General features: G+C 43.5%; 1 long non-coding RNA gene across 6 annotated transcripts in view; it reads left to right on the top strand.

The window, feature by feature from the left end:
• LOC146080489 (uncharacterized) overlaps window positions 1–22,233 on the top strand; it is a 277,616-nt gene that overhangs the window by 213,177 nt on the left and 42,206 nt on the right. For 5 of the 6 annotated variants that reach the window (XR_014474889.1, XR_014474892.1, XR_014474891.1 and 2 more), the window contains 2 exons: window positions 10,059–10,212; window positions 18,745–18,827. This is a non-coding gene — a long non-coding RNA (uncharacterized LOC146080489). The remainder of the gene's footprint in view (window positions 1–10,058; window positions 10,213–18,744; window positions 18,828–22,233) is intronic. The other variant, XR_014474893.1, reaches the window with a different exon arrangement.

The following is a 22,233-nucleotide window of genomic DNA, read 5'->3' as shown; positions in this document are numbered from 1 at the left end:
ATCCCAGATTTGTACTGCACAAGTGCACTTGCACAGTACAAATCCAGTTCACAAACATTGTTACTTCATACCTCTCAACATTTTCATTTTAGAAATTGGATGCTCCAGTGGTGTAGCCGCGTGCATCCGTAAAAGGGGCATGACCTATGTCATAGGGGGTGTGGCCTTGTAGTTATGCTGCAGCCGCAGGTCACTCCCCATTTTTCATCACTGCGGGGGTATGACCACTCTACTGTGCAGGAGGGACGCCCAACTGCCCCTCTCCCCACCGCAGGACACTGCCGGCCCTGGGCGGGATGTGGGACCATCTAAAAAAAATGGGAAGGTCCCACAAAACGCGGGACTGTTGGAAAGCATGGATCTTTACAGAATTATGTTGCTGCCCAGCTGCTACTGATGAATGGCTGCAGATTGGCTGTGAGAGCATCTGTCATGGCTCTCAGCCAATCTGCGATTTCCCATTGATTTCAATGGGACTTTTGAAATCTCTAGCCAGCTGCTGCTGCTGACTCTTCCCTGCTGCTCCTTTGCTGCACAGCATTGGCTTCTCTCTCCTGCAGCAGCTGATAGCAGCAGGATAGTACATTAGGACAGCATCACCTCTCCCCTTGCACTGACAACTGCACCACCGGCACCCCTTTCCTGTCGAGTCTGCCGGCAATCCTGCACTGCCAACACAGCCACCCCCAGCACTGAGTATACCGTTGGCACTCCTGCACTGCCGACACAACAGCCACCCCTCAATGCTGTGACTCCTGTACTGCTGGCACCGTTGTCTGAAGGCAATGCACCTGTACTGCAAACACAGCTGGTGCTTCAGCACTGCCCCCACTCCACTCTGGAACATATTAGATAATATCCATATATGACCCAGAAGTATTGTTATGGAGGACAATTATTTAATATTGTTACAGTCAACCTGTATTCTTTATAAAAGACCAGTTGCACTATCGGTAGCTGGAGGATTCATCAATTCCATGGTGCTATAGGATGTTATATATCTCTGCTATGAATAGTTACAGCAGCCTGCGATGAGATATCATTTCTTCTACACTTTCTATAGCATCTATATTTGACAGAGGACACTGAGTAAAGACATAATTATTTTATGCTTATGGAGGCAAGCAAATACAGAAGGATACTGTATAGATTATGTTTAGAAGATGCAGCACAGTTAATCTTTTACGCTACTAAACAAAAATAATTGAAAAGGGCCCCAACATGTGCACTATAAATACTTTAATACTGCAGTACGGCTTAAAAAAATTAATACCCGGGTATTATTTAGGATTAAGTATGAAAGGCAGGGGTTCGGTTTACTGTCATTATATTTGTTACATCGGGAAAATGTAATTAAAGTACAAGTACTTTTCTTGTCAGTGAGTGTCCCAGGATGATTTCTTAGTGGAAACTGGAGGATGACTAGGAAGACCAGTATATGAGTATTGTATTCAGGGCCGGAGCTAGGGTGTTCGGTGCCCCCCCTGCAATCTCTAAATTTGCACCCTCCCACAAATCAGAAAGAGACAGGGCATGCTACAAAAAAGGGTGTATAATGCCTGTAGTAGTATTGCCTCAACCACATAGTATTCCCAGTGGCAGCAGTGCTATAACTAGATATTTTGTTGCCCTGTGCTAGAAAAGCAATTGGTGCCCTCGCACACAAAAAACTTGGGACTGTGCGCACCGAAGGCGTGTGTCAAAAATTTACACTGTAATGCCCCTTACGCAGTATGCCACACAAGGTAATGCTTATTGTACATTGTTCCACTCGCTGTAATGTCAATTACACATTATTCCACACGCCATAATGACAATTACACATAATACTACTCACCGTAATGCCTATTACATATTATTACCCATAAGTGCCACTTAACTACATGTTCATTTCCAGGAGTTACATGCACATTGCCAGGAGTTACATGCACATTGCCAGGAGTTACATGCTCATTGCAAGGGGTTTCTTTCTACTTGCCATGGGGGATTAAATGCTCGTTGCCAAGTGGGATTACATGTTAATTGCCATGGAGATTATATACCTAAAGGGGATTACATACCTAGGGGGGATTACATGCTTGTTTCCCATTAAATGCTCAATGCCCAGAGGTAGATACCCAGCATTACTGGAATCCACACTTCCGGGTAGCACTGGGCACCCTGACAGACACTGCTGGGCAGAAGGGGGACAGGTGCTGGGCCCAAAGATAGGGGCTGTTGGGGTTGCCATGGATGGGGAAGATGATATGAGAGGCAGATGGGAACAGGGGGATGCCAAAGATGGGGGTCGAGTAAAGTGTGAGAAAATAAGAGGAAGGGGAGGGTTGCTGTGGATGGGGCATGTGAGGACAGAAGGATCAGCAGAATCAGCAGAAGAGAACCTGTGTAGGGAGGGGAGAAGGAGGGGGGATGTTGGGGATGGGGGAGGGGTGTATGAGGAGTGAGATAGAAAGGGGAACCTGTGTGATGAGGGGGAGGGGTGTGAGGAGTGAGCAGGGAGAGAGAGCGGGTGCCACGGATGGGGGAGGGGGTTCACGAAAGAGAGAGGGGCATATGAGCTAGAGAAGAGACCTGTGTGGGGAGAGGGGGTGCCGCAGATGGGGAGGGAGTGGGGAGAGAATGAGCAGGAGAAGGCAGCCTGTGGAGGAGGGGGGGTGTGAGCAGGAGATGGTGGAGGAAGTGCTGCGGAAAGTAAGTCCCTGTAAAATAAATAAGATAGTCTGCATACAGTACAGAGCTTACCCTGCTCTGTAAGTTTGAGGCTCTGCTGCGCTGGACATTCTGTGGCACTGGATATGCTGTCTGGATGCCGGGGACTGGTGCCTGCAGGATGTCTGGAGGAGCTTCCTGTTGCTCAGAGCTGATAATCCTCTCTGTAGCTGCCTATGGTGCGCTGTATGAAGCGCATGGTGAGTGATGTGTCAGGGGGGGCGGGGCAACCTGCTGTGCTGCTTCCTATAGGCTGCTCCTAGTAGCTACTCTTTAAAGCCCCAACTCCATTAATTCCGGAGTCGGACTTGGGCACTCACACTATATACCCAGGTACATGGGGAGCTGCATGTCAGTGTGCGGGGCAGCGGGATAATTGGTCCAAAATCAGGAGATTTGGCAAGTCTGACACAGCAGAGTCACAGAGCAGGGAGGGTGCCTACACAGCCTGGCGCCTCCCTACTTTGCAGGTTTTGCTGAATGAGTAGCGCCGGCCCTGACTGTGGTGTCGCTAGTGGACTCCTTCAAGTTCCTTGGAACCACAATCTCCCGGAACCTTAAATGGGGGCCCCACACTGATACTATTGTTGGAAAAGCGCAGCAGAGGCTATTCTTCCTTAGGCAACTGAGGAAGTTCAACATCCCACAGAGGCTTCTGCTCCTGTTCTATTCCGCAATTCTGCCGTGTATCCAACCCACTTTGTTTCCCGCACTGTAAACAACCCCCACTGTATCCAACCAATATACTGTATCCAACCCGCACTATAGCCTGCTCTGCGTCTGATTTGTAGTATATCTGACGTGCACTATATCTGACCCACACTATATCCCACACTGTATCTGACCAATACTGTATCCTTCACTGCATCTGATGTGCACTGTATCCTGCAGTGTATCCGAGGCACACTGTGTGTTTGCTGGTGCAGTATGGTGTAACCCTGTGTATTTGCTGGTGTTGTATGGTCTAACCCAGTGTGTGGTCCAGTGCAATGTGTTGTCACTCCATGTGTGCTGCTGCAGTGCATTCCCCATGAAGTTAAACCTCCAAATATTGGACAAGTGACTTTGTCATGAACTGTCCCTATTTAGACTGTGTATGTGTGTGTGTGTTTGGGTGTATTCTGGTACATTATCATGCATTGCCTTGCAGTATTCACTTTCTATATTTTTTAAGTAGGCCCAGACTACACACTCGTTCACTTATGGTTAGCCATGGCTCCAGTGGCAGATTTAGGGGGGGGCACCCAGGCACGTGCCCCCTGTCATTTCATTTTGTAGCTGAGGACCAGGGCTTTCCAACAAGCCCAGCACCGTGCCTCTAGCCCCCCGGGAACCGGAGATATCGCCTGGCAAACTGTAAAGTTTTTTTCCCCATAGGATATTATGGGACCCGTCAATTCCGACCCCCACCCGGTTCTGACGGCTGCCAGTTCCTCTACTGCCATCGCAGAACCTGTGGTTAATCTCATTCAATTCCAAATCGCTGGGCCTTCAATATGATTCCAGGATGGTCAATATCAGTCAATTGGTTCTAGAGATATTGCATGTAAACCGATTTTTTTAAAATGTAATGTTATGGCTGTTCATGTTATTTGAGGGCAGATTACTCTGGAACCAAACGTTCCAGTTTCACGGGACCAAAATCATTCAAAGCCCACTCAAAAATTCTTCAATATGATACATTTCTCATGTAAATGGGTCAGATGGTTCTGAAGATATAACCGGTTAAATGAGATAACTGGTTAAAGGGGGGGGGGGAGGGGTGGTTTTCTCTCCCCTCACACCAGAAAATGCAGGGACTAGGCTGGTGTAAAAGGGGCCAACCTGGGAATGCATATTCTGGTGTGAAAGGGGTATTATAAATCGCCTGAACCTGTAGTGCTCTGAATACAGCCAGGCTCTGCCACTGTCAGTGGCTATCACTTCTGCCTGGCGGCGGCTGTCCCCCATTTACTGCAAGCATGTATTCCCCCTTGGCAATGAGCATGTAATCCCACATGGCAACGAGCATGGAACCTCTGGCAATGAGCATGGAACCCTTGGCAATGAGCATGTAGATAAGCAGCACTTATGTAGCATAATTTTTAATAGGCATTATGGTGTTTGGCATAATACATAATGGACATAATGGCGTGTAACTTAACGTGTAATGGACATTATGGTGTAAATTAGTATTGAAAAAGTGAATAATTCTTTGGGCGCAAATGGGTAACAAGTAATTTATTGGAAAAAAGGTAAAAACATTGCATAAAACTTCTGGAATAAAATACAATGAGGACAAGAATAAATCCCTCTCACCCAGTGTAGGTGGTGGAGCCACAGATGGCAAATGCAGAGTGTCCCAAAGAGATCCATCCTGCAGGCTCCACAAGCTTAGCACTGGGCTGGGTCCTTAGGTGGTAGCAGCAGTCCTGAGCCACATACAATACAGCAAAGATAAAGTGCAATAAATGAATGAATCCCTCTCACCCAGTGTAGGTGGTAGAGGCACAGATGGTAAGTAGCAGAGTGTACCCCAAAAAAGATCCACCCTGCAGGCTTCACGGGCTTAGCACTGGGCTGGGTCCTTGGGAAGTAGCAGCAGTCCTGGGCCAGGCCAGGACTGCTGCTACCACCTAATGACCCAGCCCAGTGCTAAGCTTGTGGAGCCTGCAGGGTGGATCTCTTTGGGACACTCTGCATTTGCCATCTGTGGCTCCACCACCTACACTGGGTGAGAGGGATTTATTATTGTCCTCATTGTATTTTATTCCAGAAGTTTTATGCAATGTTTTTATCTTTTTTCCAATAAATTACTTGTTACCCATTTGCGCCCAAAAAATTATTCACTTTTTTCAATACTAGTTAACATTGGGGTGTCTTGGAAAACACCCAGAATCATTCCAGGGCTGCATTGAGGGGTGCGCAGGACCTAGTTCATTTGCCAAAACTTCCATTATGGTGTAAATGTGTAATGCGTGCCTTTGGCGGACAATGTCCCTGTTTATGAAGCGTATTGTGAATTTTGGCTTAATCTGTGTGGCATTATGTGAATTCTGGCCCAATCCATGTGGCATTATGTGAACTTTGGCTCATTCCATTTGGCATCATGTGTAAGGGGCAAGTATAATGGGGTCTAGTATTTTGTTGCATAATGTGTAGAAGTTGTATATGGTGTTGTACACTACACTCAAGGACATGCCCCCTGTTGAGTGGCCACACCCTCTTTCTGGAGCGCGCCTTCGGCGTGCGCACAACTACTTCCTTCACTTTTGTCGCCATGGTGGGCCTGCGTACTTTAAATGCCAGGGCTTATTTTTAATCCCATTCCCACCCTCTCTCTGCCGCTCTCTTAGCATGTACACTGGCACCACTAACACCGCCCCTCCCTCACCCAAACCCTCTTTTATCATGGTGCCCCCCCCCTTTCATTTTATCCTGGATCTGCCCCTGCATGGCTCTAAGCACAGGCCTTTACCACTGCATTCCCCCTGGGGACCTTTATGTCCCCACTGGATACACTTTACTATTGTCTGCCTTACTACCTATTGCCTTGAGGGCATTGAACAAATAGGGGCATGCAGCCCATTTATATGTATGACATGGCTACTGTTACTTCAAGTGGTGTATCAGACATTTACAGATCATTTTTCTGTATAGTAGTTTATATACATTTATTTGACCATTTTAGCAGTTTCTAAACACTCTTTCATAGCAGTTTTCTGCACTCCCAAACACATCTAGCTTCCATCAATTAACACACCCTACAATCAAAGGTAGCTAAGACGGAACTGTAGAACTGTAGCGTTAGACTTCCATAAATACAAGTCTTGCAGTTGTTCATAAATTTGTGTATTTCTAATCATTTTAATTTGACCATTATGACTCAAGCATTTAGTTATAGGCCTAATTGCTTACATTGCCTAAGGGAAAAACTTTTGCAACCGATCTTCAATTTAATTTATTTTGTATAACATCACTGTTCTCTTTTTGTTTGCATTTGCTTTTCTTTGAAAATGGTTATCAACGAATAGAAATCTTATTTTCCTATGGATGATTGGAGTTAGAATAATAGGAAAAGTGAACCTTAAAGGTTAATTGTATCCTGTATGGGGGATTTCCTAATAAAACGGAAATAGGAGATTAATAGGAGATAAATATTGACGAAGAAGAAATCTAAACACATGGAGATTGTGCTAACTTGTCTACGGTTATATACTTATATAGTATAAATTTAGAATGACATTCTATTTTGTAAGACAATGGAATGAATATTTTTTTAAACTTTTACCTTAGTTATTTATGTCCCCAGCTGTTTGCCAAGATCTGCTATAGTGAATAAATGAAAAGAAAGGGGTGGGTGGGTGGGTGTATTACGCCCAATTTCAGTTGGCTGGATTCTATTGCAGACAAGGGGATGTGCTAAAAAAGATTTATGTATGTGTTTTATTTCTGCTACAAAGCAGAAGAAAAATAAACCTCAATGATTTGGAAATATAGATTTACGGATTTATTATACACAATGCTTGAGGCTTAGGGCTTTCCAGGATATATGTATAGGTTTGGAGCACAACGCCTGAAATATATTACAGTACATGTATTTATATACTATACTTATCTTTCCATACATTGCCCCTGGCATAGCCCTCCTAATTAATGTGTGTACTTGTGCTTCTTACAGTGACTGTAGGAGGAGGCATACTGTATGTCACTGTCTGTGTCTATGACATCATCAGCAAAGATTATTCCATTTTCTATTATTTTTCTGCTACTCTGAACTCTCTTGACAATAGGTACTTAATGGCATTTCCTACATCTGTAACTGTATTACCAGCTGGAGAATACGTGTATATATATTTACTTATGAGGCATGGAATTAAATCATATCCCATTTCCTGCTAACATCTCTCTTTCCAAGACAATTCATAATGATGTTGGTACTATGCTGCACTTTTCATCTCTTCTTGACTAGACCATATTAATGAGGAATGCTTTCTCTACAAAGTCATAGGACACGATTCAGACCTGATCGCTGGGCTGCATGTGCTTGTAGCACAGCAAGTAGGTTAACGCCACCCCGCCGCTCTGCAGAATGCACGCCTGTCCCCGCCACCTAAATCCCTGTACAGGGCTGCAAACCTGCATCGCTAGCACCTGCACCAGTGGTGGAACGTGTGAGTGATGGGCCCAGGTGCAGAAATATAATTTGGGCCCCCTCCTCTACCCCAACCCAAGAAGTCATTGCTGGTCTGGGCAGCAATGGGCCCCTTTGTCCTCAGGGGACCCGGTCTAATGCACCTGACACACACTGAGGAGAAATCATTTAACGTTACTTACCAGGGTTATTGCCAGGTTGATCCTATCATTTGCAATGTGAAAGGCGTATAAATAGGTGCGTTTTTTTTAGCCACGTAAAAAAAATCGCACCAAATCACACATGTAAAATGTGCGACCTAATATTGCACCTGTAATAGGGTGTGGTTTTTCATAACAAGCCAGAAATCATTTGCAATTTCTGGTGTTTTTTTAGTAACACATACCTCCCAACATGACCCTCTCCAGGAGGGACACAATGCTCTGCTCCTGGACTTTCCTTTTAATGCATTATTACCTTCATCTGTGTTGAACAGGTTAACAGATAAGAAAGGCGCTTCAACACAGGTGATGGCAATCATACATTAAGAGGAAAGTGCAGGAACAGAGCAATGTGTCCCTCCTGGAGAGGGTCATGTTGGGAGGTATGGTAATGGGAATGTAAGGTTTTTAGTCAAAGTAAAAAAAAACTGCATGGGGTCCCACTCCCCTCGAGCATAACCAACCTGGTGCATTTTCAGCTGGTATTGGTTTCAGAAACATAGGGTAAAATAGAAAATCGCACCATACTAAATTTGCTATTTCTGTCTTTTTCAGTGGTAAACCATCTGGAGGTGATTTTTGTTGTGCCTTTGGGCCTTATTGTGGTTCACTCCTTCTGGCAAATTCCTTCTTAGATGGGCAAAACCATGTGCACTGCAGGGGGCAGATGTAAAATGTGCAGAGAGAATTAGATTTGGGTGAGTTATTTTGTGTCTGTGCAGGGTAAATACTGGCTACTTTTTTTTTACACTGCAATATAGATCTCACTTTGAAGTAAAACCCCACCCAAATCTAATTCTCTCTGCACAAGTAACATATACCCCACCTGCAGTGCACATGGTTTTGTCCATCTAAGAAGGAATTTGCCAGAATGAGTGAACCAAAACCCATGATCTGTTGACTGTCGAACTTCCCAATGTCAACCTAATGCTTAGGTTGACCTTTTGACCCTGTCAACCTTAGGCATGTCAACCTAAGGCCTGTAGACCTTCAGTGTTTAACCCAATGTATGTCATTCTTAATTTGGTCGACACAATGACACATACCCAAAACAAAGCTCTCCCAAAAATAAGCCAGTAAAAATGGCAACACTACAATCAACACAAGGACATACAGACGGCCCACTCACTCTGTATAAGGGAAAAGAAGACATCTTAAAAAATACAATTCAATTATTAAAAGAAAAAAAGGTAATGCTAAGGATAATCTTAACATTAAGTGCTAATAAGGGAAAGGGCCATATTCTCTAAGCGACAAAAGTGATAAAATGGAGAGTGACAAACAGCCAGCCAATCAGCTCCTACCTGCCATGTCACAGACTGTGTTTAAAAAATGACAGGCAGGAGCTGATTGGCTGGCTGTTTATCACTCTCTATTTTATCACTTTTGAAGCTTAGAGAATCTGGCCCTTAGAGAGATAATTGGATGAGAGGGAGAGAGAAGAGGGAAAAGAAGGGTATCAAAATAGGGGTAGGATAAAAGAAAAATATACAGTAGAAGGAAAGAAAAAGAGAGAATATATCATTTTAAATTCAGTGCTGACATAATGAAAAAATGATGTGAAGGAAACATTTAACAGCATCAGCTCTGAAAGTAAGGTTTGTGTAGAGTGGTTCCTCATACTTGCGGTCACACCGTTAACACAGTAACCACATTCTCTTAACCACCTTCCCTCCAATATGTTAAATGCCAGCACAAATTGAAGGGGAACTGGTAACTGCTGAGATGCACCTACTGTAGGATACTTGGTCCCTGAGACAGCAGGTGTTACTGATGTTTGATACATTACCACAATGCAATTATCGATGTACTCGCAAATGCAGCAATATTGTGGTATATATTGGATGTTTTTTATGATTATTAATACATTTGGACTTCATTGTTTTCATTTTACTACCTATTTGTGTAATGGCAAAGATTATATATTGAATGCGTAATAGGGCTATTTTCTAAAAAGCTGTAACTACAGTGGACTAAAATCGTTGTTTTCCGTCTCATCCTATTTTTTCTTCCAGTGTCCTATGACAGCATCATGGATATTAATCTACTCACAGTACAATGGTGTTGTGGGAAAAAATGGATGGATATTATTGGGACAGGATATGACATCACTAACAGTGTTGGACTAGTCCTGGAGTTCCAGAAAACCGTAACAGAAAGCAGCCAAAGGTATGAATATTGAAACAGCTAATAAGCATAAAAAAATATGATGTTGTTTCTGTTTTGCATTATTAGCCATTAAAAGACACAATTACAGATGATTGGTATTCTGTCACTAATAACTTTGGGTCTGATTGATGTTTGCAAGCAAAACAAAGCACGCAACTTGGCAAAAGCATAGTGCACTGAAAGAGGGGCTGATGTAACGGTTCTGGGATAATGGGTTGACAATGTCTAGGTCGACAATCACTAGGGCAACCATTATTGGTTGAGTGTGACTAGGTCGACACCTTAGAATGGTCAACATACTGTTGGTGAACAGTGACAGAAGGTCAACTAGAGGTACAGTGGAATGAACTGCACAATTCATCTTGGTATATTCTGCCTCAATAATGTACCTTTAAAGCGAAACAGCAATTCTCTAGTATATATGGAAAAGCGGGATCAGTGCACCTGAGTGGCGCAGTATCCAAGAACAATGTAACAACATATACCACATAGGTTAAATGGAAGTAACATATTTCTTACATGTAAAAACAATCATAACATTCATAACCCATGCACTGTGGAATGAATTGGTGAATATGAGGTGCAAATGAAGGTGCAAAGTCACATTCAAAAGGATACATACCCTCCAACATGGCCCATTCCATTAGGTACAAAATGCTCTGTTCCTGGACTTCCCTGCCAGTGGCAGTTGCAGAGGTGGGGCTGCAGCACAATCCAATATTCAAATAGGGGAGCCACACCTAATGCCACTCCAAACATCACTGTCCTGGACTCACTGGCAGTTGATGTGACACCCCCTCTTTGAATTTTGGACTGTGCTGGAGCCCCACCTCTGTAACTGACACTGACAGGGAAGTCCAGGAACAGAGCCTTTTGGGGTAGATGTATTAAGCCTTAACAAGAGATAAATGCAAGGGTGATAAGGTGAGATAAACATCCAGCCAATTACCTGCTAACTGCCATGTTACAGGCTGTGTTTGAAAAAAGTCAGTAAGGAGCTGATTGGCTGGACGTTTATCTCTCCTTATCACACTTGAATTTATCTCTTGTTAAGGCTTAATACATCTGCCCCTTTGTACCTTATGAAATGGGTCATGTTGGAGGGTATGAAGGATATCAATCAAAGCGTTTCGGAGAGGTTTTCTCCTTTTTCAGGATTTTTCATTTGCACTTTAAGGACAGCACTTTATTCCAAGGACCAGCACTTTGCAATCCGGGAGCCTTTTGGATTACTTGCTCACTGCGGTGGTGCCGAGTGTCACCACCCGTTACCTACCTACTTGATCACAATGCCCTGATACTTCTGGGTAATTCTTTATGCACTGCACTCGAATGACAGATGTTAGAGGTCCAGTAGGTCTCCAACCAGGCTGCGGACATTTTTAGCGCCATTTTAGAAAATTCCATGCAGATGGACAGACCACATGGCATCTGCAGAGACTCTGTGCTCCCACGATGCCATATAATAAGCAATCTCCATGGCAACTAGGACCAGGTAAACAATATATGACGCATAGTGAGCCAACTTATACAGCAGTCTTCAACAATTTGTCAAAGACAGTAAAGATCATGCACACACATTACAAAAAAAAGCAGCGTTATAACATGAACGATTTCAACCTTTACAGTTTTAACGCTGCTTCTTTTTGTAATGTGTATGCAGGATCTTTACTGCATTTGACAAATTGTTGAAAACTGCTCTCTATGTTGGCTCACTGTACATTATATATTGTTTACCCGGTCACGGTGGCGATGGTGATTGCTTATTCACTGTATTGGGGAAATATTTTAAGATCGGGCATATACGGCCAATCTCCGTACAAACGGGAACGAACGGAATCACCATATATGACCCACAAATACAAATGGAGAATATGACAAACCTGTCGTATTCTTCTCATTCGTATTTTCCGATGTCGTAGCCATTCATAGGCTTTTGAATTAGGCAATCATATTTACAGCTGCCACATTCGTATGAAGCGACAGCATAACATAGATCAGTCAGATCCGTTATCCGCGATGCTGCCCTGTGTAAAAAAAAAAAAAGAAGAAGAAATAAAGGTACTTGTGTAGTTTCACGGCGCCAGTTTGTACGCTCAGCAAACTCGGCAAATCTCAAATAAACTAACTTAACTCCATGTTTTGCACTGTATTCTGGGAGGATTGTGGAACTACCTCCAATTTATCTTCCCAGCAGACTTGCTGCCCACCTGGGAGCGCACTACCTGTGATTCTGAAACCTTTCTAAAAACTTTAACTTAACTCCATGCCAACATGGATAGTTCATACCCCCACTATCCATGTTGGCATGGAGTTGATTTTAGATAGCGTGCCGAGCGTAGTGAGCCCCGCAAGGGGACTCAGACGCATGGCGCCATGCTGGTGCCGAGAAACTACACTAGTACCGAAATAAATAATAAAAACGATGTGGGGACCCCCCACGTGGCGTAACCAGCCTAAGGCTCATTGAACCTGTGCTGGTTTTAGTAATTCAGGTGGACAAAAAAGTGAGTCTCCCCCAGCTGTGGTATTACCCTGCTAACTATTTGGGCCTTTTGCTGGTTTTAAAATACGTGAGACCTGTATTAATTTTGTCCCTTCTATTTTGGGAACCAGGAACAGCCCATTTGATCTTAGTAAATTTCCCCCTAAGAGTCTTCCCACACTGTTGATGTCACAGAAGTGGGTCAGTCCACTACAGATGATGTCATAAACAGTACGGGAGCAAGTGTTTGCACACGATTTTCACACTTGTTGTTTGTAGTTACAGTATTTAAGGAAGGATATTAGAATACAATACTACTACAATAAGAGTGATTCTTTTTCTTTGAGTCGGAGAGTGCCTCTGCCTCCATTAACATCTGCACATTCGTTTAGAGGGCATCAGCACAGAATTAGATACTATTGAGTGAGTGCCAGATCTTATAAAGGATTTTATATATATATATATATATATATATATATATATATATATATATATATATATATATATACTATGGTAATCTTTATCTTGTACTTACCTAATTGAATACTGCATTGGATGCTCCCCCATATTACCTACATCCTTTTTTCTATCCCCTGCCCCTTGTGTTCCTTTCCTTTTCTTTTTTTGTTAGATATTAATTTATTTAAAAACGACAACACAAATGTCGTCATTTTTTGTTTTTCTATAGTTATGGTTATGATTTCTAGAAAGCTAATCTGTATAATATTTTATATTATATTATTTAACTATTTATTGTTATACCTTTAAGATATTTTATGTTATAATGTAGACAATCTCTTTTGTATTCATAAACTCTTTTTTAGTACCTATGCTGAGTTATGTCTGGCATCAACTTGCACGGCTCTTCAAAATAACTCAATAAATCCACCTATTCATGCCTACAGTACTAAAGGTTTTCTAATTTGGTTAGATATATACTTTCTATTAGAGTGTATTATGCACATGTGAACTTATTATTACAGTATATGTTTAGAAAATGCCAGTATATGAAATAGTGCTGTACATTGAGTCCATTCTACAAATGAGTTACATACACAAGTGTGCCTAATATTTCCAGTGTGCTAAATGTCGAAGTGCCTAAGTGTGCTAAATGTCGATCCAGGAGTGCTTCCAAGTGTGGTGTATAAATCCAGGGGTTCCGCCATGTGTGCCATATAATTTACAGGGTACTATCATGTGTGCCGTATTAGTGCCGAATAATTTTGGGGTGCTGGCATGTGTGCAGTGAAATTCCATTGCTGCCGCAATGTTGGTGGTATAATTCCATGGGTGCCCCAATGTGTAGTGTATAATTCTAGAGGTGCCACCATGTGTGCCATCTAATTCCAGGGGTGCGCCATGTGTGCCGTATAATTTAAACATACAGATGGTGCCGCGTTCATCTGTAGTGCCAGTACACCTAAGCGACCCATATCAGCATGCCATTCGCTGAGACGGAGATGCACGAGCATCTCACACGCACACATGCCCCATTCGTGTTGTGGCACCAGGAGTGGGTCGAAGGACGTGGCTTCATTTGCACTACACACACACATCCACTTATAAACATGTAAGCACATTTATATCTTATTATGTCTATAAAACTCGGTGATGTTGGCAGTGTCTGTGAAATTATGTATTCAATCATGACGATGAGCTACAGAGCTTTCAAATGTCCTCTTTATCAACATGAATACCGCAACGCACAGGCTCTATTCAATATGATGAGGGTCGGACTGAGGAAACTAGTAGCTGTGTAATCCTGAGATGGCCACCGATGCTTCAAAGTGCCGCCTCTTTCTGTAAGGAAGAGGGGTGGTGGTAGCAAGTTGGCGGAGGGAGTCTGGGGGTGAAACTGCCATGCATGTACTGGCTGTGTCACGGGCACCACTTGTAAACTGGGAGCTGGTTCCTACTCTGAAGAAACAGCTGCCAGGGCACGAGCTACTGATTCCTAGTTATGGTGGCCACTGCTTTACTTCTGTATTATACAGCTGTTACTTCTTTATGTTATATGGCAGGCATTGTAATGGTCCCTGCATTTATGGTGGTCACTTCAATACTCTCAATATAATATAGTGGTACTGCAATGCTCTCTGCCACACTATACAATGATTCGGCCACACTTCTTTTTCTTTGCACCACCTCCCTTCAGGCAGCCCCTACCATTGCTTTACTTGTAAGGGAATTTCATGCCCCAGTCTGACACTGGATATGGCTGTAATATCAGAGAGGGGCCCATTTATCATTGAATATCTGCTGCCCTTTGGGGGGTTTCTACACATATTTAGTATCACCCTAATAGTATTACCCACAATCCAAAATTATACTGGTAGGTTAATTGGCTCCGAACAAAAATTAACCCTAGAATGAATGTGTGCCTGTACATGTGGTTGGGGATATAGATTGTAAGCTCCACTGGGGCAGGGACTGGTGTGAATGTTCAAACATTCTCTGTAAAGTGCTGCAGAATATGTGTGCGCTATATAAGAAACTGTTAATAATTAAATAATTAATGAAATGTCAACTACTAGTGGATTCTGCTGTAAAATTATTATACAATAAGGCCTTTATTTGGGTTTACTCGCAAAGGCCCGCATGTACATACAGTTAACGGGCCCTGGGAGAACTGAAAGTGTGTAGACTGCGGGTAGGAGCCTAATGCGCCGCACTGCGAGACGGCTCAGCAGTCAGCACACTGACAAGGCAGGGACACACAGACAGAAGTTGTTGTGTGCATTCAACAGGACAGCGGAGTGGAAAGGGGTTAGGTGGTGGGTGTCGAGAAGGCTCAGGATAAAGCCTGTCGGCACAATCCATGAATGACTGGGTGCAGGGGGACCAACGGGCCTTCAAGCAGCTTGGGCCCCATAACAGCTGCACCCCCTGTACCCTCTGTAGTTACGCCACTGTGTAGAGAGATTCAGATTTGGGTGAGATATTTTGTTTCGGTGCTGGGAAAATACTGACTGCTTTATTGTACACTACAATATAGATCTCATTTTGAAGTAAAACCCCACCCAAATCTAATTCTCTCTGCACAAGTTACATCTGCCCCACCTGCAGTGCACATGGTTGTGTCCATTTGAGAAGGAATTTGCCTTTGTAAATGAACCAGAATAACCCCCCAACAGTGAAACTAGATAAAGGCAGCAAACTATGAACAGAAACACAAGTTGATCTGTGGAGGTTGAGCATGGTGTAAGCTATCCCAAGCCACCTTGTATTTGTATATTTGGATTCCCAATACAGTCATCATCATTTTTTTTTTACGGAGCTGTTTAGGGATAATTCTTGATACATGGGCTCCAGAATACCTTAACTCTTTGAGTGCCAAGTGTAATTGTCAAAATAGGTGTGAAACTTGCCATGCAAACATTTGTATTTATCATAATGACCTGTAATGTTTATATTATATAGGAAATATAATTTATTTTAAACAACATTTTTTTATTTGAATTTATATAACAAATGTGAGCAATGCTGGCAGTTTTAGCTATTTATTTATTAACAGTTTCGGTACTCTTTACTTAGAAGAGCGCCCATCTCAGGCATCTCGGGGATTGAATGCACTAAAAAATCGGGTGCGATCAACCGACGAGATGCCCGAGATTTCCCATAGGGAACAATGTTAAATGTCTCGGTACTCTTTACCTAGAACGGCGCCCGTCGCGGGCATCGCGGGTACATTTATGGCTACCCGCGACGCGACCGACGCGATGCCCGCGATTTTCCCATTGAAAACCATGTTAAACCTGAAAAATCGCGTCGGTCGCGTCGCGGCCGGCCATAAATGTACCCGCGATGCCCGCGACGCGATGCCCGCGATTTCCCATAGGGAACAATGTTAAAAGGCAGATTGACCGCGATTTTACCGTTAAATGCCTCAATGACCGCGATTTTGACATAGGAAACAATGTTAAATGGGCCACAGAGCCCAAATAGTCCCCCTGAAGTCTTAAATGGCCCCCAAAATTTTTAACGCCACCCCACGATCAACGTGAACCCGAAGCGTGGCGAGCGCAGCGAGCCCCGCGAGGGGCGGCGGTACGCGTCCTACGACCTTTTCATGCCCTACTATCCACGTCGGCGTGGAGTTGAGAATAGAATAGTGTGGCGAGCGCAGCGAGCCACCGAGCCCGAAGCGTGGCGAGCGCAGCGAGCCCCGCGAGGGGACGCGGATACCTTCACAGGTAAACGCGTCCCCTCGCGGGCTTCACAGGTGTCCGTGGCGACGCGGACACCTGTGAAGCCCGCGAAGGGACGCGTTTACCTGTGAAGGTATCCGCGTCCCCTCGCGGGGCTCGCTGCGCTCGCCACGCTTCGGGCTCGGTGGCTCGCTGCGCTCGCCACACTATTCTATTCTCAACTCCACGCCGACGTGGATAGTAGGGCATGAAAAGGTCGTAGGACGCGTACCGCCGCCCCTCGCGGGCTCGCTGCGCTCGCCACGCTTCGGGTTCACGTTGATCGTGGGGTGGCGTTAAAAATTGTGGGGGCCATTTAACAATTCAGGGGGACTATTAGGGCTCTGTGGCCCATTTAACATTGTTTCCTATGTAAAAATCGCGGGCATTGAGGCATTTAACGCTAAAATCGCGGTCAATCTGCCTTTTTAACATTGTTCCCTATGGGAAAATCGCGGTAATCGCGGGTACCCGATTTTGATGTACCCGCGATTTACCCGCGATTACCGCGATTGCCGCGATTTTACCCGCGATCCCGCGATTTCAATCGTGGGCGCCGTTCTAGGTAAAGAGTACCAATGTCTCAATTGACCCGATTTTCCTGTTCAATGCCTCAATTGACCCAATTTTTCCATAGGAAACAATGTTAAATGGGCCACAGAGGCCAAATAGGCACCCTGAAGTGAATAATGGCCACCCGAATTGTTAACGCCACCCCACGATCAACGTCAACCCGAAGCGTGGCGAGCGCAGCGAGCCCGCGAGGGGCGGCGGTACGCGTCCTATGACCTTTTCATACCCCCACTATCCACGTCGGCGTGGAGTTGAGAATAGAAAGTGTGGCGAGCGCAGCGAGCCACCGAGCCCGAAGCGTGGCGAGCGCAGCGAGCCCCGCGAGGGGACACGGATACCTTCACAGGTATCCGCGTCCCCTCGCGGGCTTCACAGCTGTCCGCGTACCCTCGCGGGGCTCGCTGCGCTCGCCACGCTTCGGGCTCGGTGGCTCGCTGCGCTCGCCACACTTTCTATTCTCAACTCAACGCCGACGTGGATAGTGGGGGTATGAAAAGGTCGTAGGACGCGTACCGCCGCCGCTCGCCACGCATCGGGTTGACGTTGATCGTGGGGTGGCGTTAACAATTCGGGTGGCCATTATACACTTCAGGGTGCCTATTTGGCCTCTGTAACATTGTTTCCTATGGAAAAATCGGGTCAATTGAGGCATTGAACAGGAAAATTGGGTCAATTGAGACATTTAACATTGTTCCCTATGGGAAATCTCGGGCATCTCGTCGGTTGATCGCACCCGATTTTTTAGTGCATTCAATCCCCGAGATGCCCGAGATTTTTTACTAACGATGCCCACGATCAAAATCGTGGGCGCCCTTCTAAGAAAAGAGTACCACAGTTTCTTATATAGCACACATATATTCTGCAGCACTATACAGAGAATAGTTGAACATTCACATCAGTCCCTGCCCCAGTGGAGTTTACAATCTATATTCCCTACCACATGTACACGCATACACAGACATTCTAGGGTTAATTTGTTGGGCACCAATTAGCCTACCAGTATATTTGTTGATTGTGGGAGGAAACCGGAGTACCCGGAGGAAACTCACGCAAGTACGGGGAGAATATAATGTTAACCATTACATCATCCATACTGCCCCACAGAGATGTTGACACTCTAAGGGTTTTTGTTTTATCCTAAGTATGAAATAACTTTCAAATAGTATATCAACTACATTACAATATATTTGCATATGTAAAGTTGACTTTTCTTTAATGTTAAAATGATCTCATTTACTGTATAACGAGCCATTTTTTTATTTTTTCCATTTTTTATTTTTTTACCAGAACTTATACCTTACAGGCATGTTTGGGAAAAAAGAAGGAAAGTTGAGAAGAGAAATGAATGGGAACTTTTTAATTGACACAAGGTACCGTATGTTCTTAAAGCTTCACTGTTAGCGTTCCTGATCATCATTAGCGACCCTACTTAAGGGTCAGATAATAGCATAGGCATTAAACAGTTGAATACTGTAATCAAGCATGCAATACAAAACCATGTAAAGTTTCTGTATGTAAGGATCAAGTGGCTTAATATATTTAATGAAGCAATACAGAACTAGAAAAAGCTTAATAGGTAATATATAACATATCAATATATGAAATGTCATTCTACACATTGAATAGCTGTAACAATACTTTTTGAAAGGGCCATTTCAGAAATGTTTCCTATTTATAATTTCACCTCCAATATTTCAGCTGCAATAAAACCTGAGCCGTGAGCTAGTGCGCCCCTCTAATTAATGCTGGATTTCGTCTCTGACTCTTATTCTCTGTAAGCGTGTCTGTACATGGCATAAATCCATATTTTAAATCTTAAATATAAACTGTCTTCCATTTTTTTTTCTCTTGGAATAATGCCAAGTAGGTTTGTGTCTGTTTAGTTATGTAATATTGATATTCCTTTCCATAGAATTGTTGGCAGGTAAAATAATTTACAACGTTGCTAAATTATACGGTATAAATATTAGAGTTTAATGCCTGAGCCCTCCACAGTATAGGATAATTTTATTTTATAAAGTGTATAGTTCTCTCTTCATTACACAATATATTATAACAGCCCAAAAGTATAACGCAGGGCCTTCTAAACAACATTTTGGGCCTGATTCAGATTGACTCGGTAGGCAGCATAAATTTGCTGCCTAGCAAGCACCTTAAGGCCGCACCGCCAAATGCCCCCCGCACGCGCGCTCGCCGACACCCCAATCTCTTTGCTAGCATGTTAGGGGATGTGTTCGCTAACACCCCCTCCCCTACCAGTACAAACGGCCAGCGCAGACCATCCACCATCGGAACGGGGCCAAGTTCGGCTCCTTCTGAGCCTTACAATTTCTGTTAGATGGGCAGCTTCAGTTTTAACTGGATTTACTCAGATCTCAAAGCAGGATATTATTGGCTATACAAAACACATGACAGCCAATAGCCAATCGGAAAAATCCAAAATTGTGATAATTTAGCGATAAAGTAAATCCGAACCTGCACATCTTTATAAAAAAAGGGTTTTGAACATTGGTGTAAAGTTGGGGATCTGGCTAAGAATTGAGCCCACATTTATAAGCTATGTATCATGTAGCTGGAAAAATGGTTCACCTCATATGCCATTTGTACTTTTTATAATTTGGAGGGAACCAAAGGACTATCCCACTGATTGCTATTTCTGCTTAATTAACATTAGAGAAAAAAACATTTAAAACAAATATAGTTAACTATCCTAAAATCTTGGAGCTGGCAGTGAGGAACATGGTGAGAGTTTCCATCATCAGATTTCTTATATGGAAAAGAGATACCAAGGCAAATGGAGTTCCAGTATGCTGGCAGACTATAAGTGGACAATAAAGAGAAACATCCCAAAGGCAAAACATGTTTGAAAATCACCCTTTTTCAACTTTATGATCAGGCAGAATGAGGTGTATATTATCATCTAGACTTAAGTTCTAATAAAACTAAAAAGATATATCACAAAGAGTAGCGAAATGCGTCAGTAGCTGTTTGGCTACCTACTATATCATCAAGAATCCCAGATTGCAGTCTGGACCAACCCTTTGGGACCATCACCAACAGGAACCTTCTTAGCTCATTGGAAATTGTCACCTGCACCATCCCTGGTTATGTGCAACAACTTTGGTTGATAAGGCACAGACAAAATTTATTTACAGAATGCTCCACGAAAACATCTCTGGTGGATTTTGGTTATTTACTCCAGCTTTGGGCTGACCACATGGACACAAGTGGATGTCCAATTACCAATTCCAGGGTGGTAACTATTCCTTCATTCCCAATTTTCCATTTCTCAGGGGTATACATAGGAGCGGACTCTCTGGGACTTAACCAATTTGTGGGTACACTTGATTTTATATATCATCATTATTTTATTCAGTGTATGTAATTTTTATTATAATAAATAATTATTTTAAAGATTATTCAGTTAATACTCTAATTTTTTTTTATGCGCTGTTACTCTTTTGTTGTGTATACTACTTTTCTTGAATAGCTACCCTGTTTCTCAGCAGCTGCAGGAGAACCTACTCATATTTAATGCCCCCAGTTCTGTCTCTTTTTGGGCCAGTTCTATTTTGTCTTTTTTGTCACAAAAAAACCCTGCACACTGGAAGAAATCTGAATGTATATTCAAATTCAGCATGAAAAATATGTTTAGATTCAGTTCTTGTGAAATAATTTTTAGAGAAAAAAAACTTACATTGCATTGCACCCTACACCAGCCGCGCTTCCCATTCGGGGTCCGGTGATGTCATAGAACTGTGCCTGCAGTCAGTGCCAGATTAAAGTCTAAATGGGCCTGGAGCTGAACATTATCAAGGGCCTATTATGCACAATTATATGGGTTGTGGCCAGCACCTAATAATGTGGGGGGGCGTGACCAGTGTTCTGGTTGGTCTGCTCATGGGTGTGTCTCTATTTGTGTAAATACTTTCAACTAATTATATATGCCTGTTAAAGGCAGGGGGCTGGCATAGAAAAAATGCAGGGAGATATATTGGCGGGTGCCCTCCTAAGGTGCACCTGCAGGATGCCAATGTCCTAAAATACTTGCGGGGTGAGACGGCATTCCAGTCATAAAAAAAAATACTGAAAGCCGAAACTTGGTAGACAACATTTCAGCACCTTTTATGTGGTCACCTAAGTTTACCACACCATACTGTATACCGCTTATACAAATCATGCAACACAACAAAAAAACCCTTATACTGTACTATACACTATGGCACACGGATTGAGTCAAAAATCACGTTATGCCACACAGATTAAGGCAAAATTTACATTCTATACCATATCATAAACAGGGGCATCGCGCGCCAAAGGTGCACATTAAAAATTGACACCATAATGCCCATTACATGTTAAGCCACACACCATAATGTCCATTACCTATTATGCCAAACACCATAATGTCTATTAAAAATTATTCTACATAAGTGCTGTTTACCTACATGCTCATTGCCAGGGGTTCCATGCTTGTTGCCATGTGGGATTACATGCTCATTGCCAAGGGGGAATACATGCTCGCGGTAACTGGGGGTCAGCCACCACTGGGCAGAAATGACAGCCAGGCAGAGAGCAGGGGGCTGTATTCAGAGCACTGCAGGCCCCTTTTACACCAGCCTAGTCCCTGCATATTCTGGTGTAAGGGGAAGAACCCCCCTTCAAACAACCAGCTACATCTTCGGAACCAACTGACCCAGTATCATATTGAAGAACTTTTAAGTGGGCTTCGAATGATTTTCATCCCGTGAAACTGGGCCGTTTGGTTCCAGAGAA

The sequence above is a fragment of the Crinia signifera genome, chromosome 5, assembly GCF_055691185.1.
Source record: "Crinia signifera chromosome 5, ASM5569118v1, whole genome shotgun sequence".
Taxonomy (NCBI): Eukaryota; Metazoa; Chordata; class Amphibia; order Anura; family Myobatrachidae; genus Crinia; species Crinia signifera.
This window is presented reverse-complemented; position numbering and strand designations above follow the sequence as displayed.